The following is a 1640-nucleotide window of genomic DNA, read 5'->3' on the forward strand; positions in this document are numbered from 1 at the left end:
GTAAGAATCCAGCTCTGGTCTTGGGCTCTGGTTGAGGCAGTAAAACGTCCACTTCAGTTCCTTTCAGTGAGACGGTTGTCCACTTGTCTCTCAGGACGTCCTGTAGTTGATCTCTGAGCTCTGACACGGCCGCTGTCAGTCGTCAAGCCGCTCGCAGGAGGACGGATCTGGAGCTGGATGCGTATTGGCTGAGTGGTGCCAGTGAGGGGTAGTGTGGTAGAAACTGGTTGTTGTCTCTGTGTGTGAGAGCTTCTTCAGTCAGCGTCTTTCTCTTAGCTCAGTGATCCAGCTCCAGCTTCTCCTGAAGCTCTCGGACCTCGACTCACTTCCCTTCCGCTGGGATCTGACCTGCGGCTTCTATCATCGAGCTTCTTTATCCAGGAGACGGATCAGCGTCAGTGAAGATTTTCTGCTGTCCTCCAATGCTTCATCACAGATGAGAGTTGATGGCCTCCAGCCTGCTGTTGAGCAGCTTCACATCTTTCTCTGTCTGGGAGTCTCTGCTGGTGTTGAGTCGACTCCCTCGACTCTCTCTGCCTCTCCGCTCTCTCTGCTGCAGCGGAGACTGTGTCGTGGCCTTATGTTCCTCCCAGAGCAGAGCTACAAAAGCTAGCGATGATCAGTACGGGCAGAAATCTTCATCACTCATCATGACGAGAGCAGACGTTCTCCTGGAGCTTCTTGGACGGCTCCACCAGCTTGTGTTTCTCAATGTCTCGATTCAAAATGAAGCTGAAGGTGTTTCTCACAGTAAGAAGCCAACATTGCAGACAGGACTGATGGCTTTGAGTTTCCTCCCGGTGCAGACATCACAGGCCACACAATTCAGCTCCAGCATAGCAGTGATCAGCAGGAGCAGCATTGGAGTCCAGTCTTCTTCAGCCTCACACTAAATTGCTAACATGGTGCTTTTTCAGCAGGACAGGGCCTCGTGGAAGTCTTCCTGCACTGAGGACAGCTGTAGCTGTACTCACCATCCTCTCCATCCCAGTGGCTTTTAATACAGTTCATGCAGTAGCTGTGTCCACAGGGAGTAGTCACCGGATCCTTCAGTAGATCCAGACAGATGGAACAAGAGAAGGTTTCCCGGTCCAGCTGAACTCCTCTCTGCGCCATCTCACCTCTCAGTGATGACTGACTCTGACTGTGACTTACAGTATGCGTGACTGTGTTATCAAGGGATCCAGGTCCAAGGTTCAGCTTTATTGCCATTATACAATAGAGGGAGGGGTTATCAAACATGGACTCATGCCTGGATAAATAGTGGCACCTTGACTTTGGACTTTGTTTCCTCTTTTTAAATGCCACCACAGTTAAAACGTCCTCTACATCAGAAAAAAATGACATTTCTAGTTGTGAAATCCTTCTCTTCTCCTCAGGTTTTTTTTATGTCTCCATACGTCTCTGACTTAAACTTAAATGTTCCTACCTCCACTACTGTGCAAAGCCTCAAAATGGTATAATATCTGCCCCGGGGTTAAAAACAATACAAGTAAAAGTCTGAAAGTAATATGGGAAAGAGATTTAGGATTTACAATGGATGATGATACATGGATTCTATTCTGTCAAATTGTGGGTTTCACATTAGAGAAGCTCGGGGCAAGTTTATTCAATACAAAATCCTTAATAGATATTATTAT

Source organism: Etheostoma spectabile, unplaced genomic scaffold (genome assembly GCF_008692095.1).
Source record: "Etheostoma spectabile isolate EspeVRDwgs_2016 unplaced genomic scaffold, UIUC_Espe_1.0 scaffold453, whole genome shotgun sequence".
Classification (NCBI taxonomy): Eukaryota; Metazoa; Chordata; class Actinopteri; order Perciformes; family Percidae; genus Etheostoma; species Etheostoma spectabile.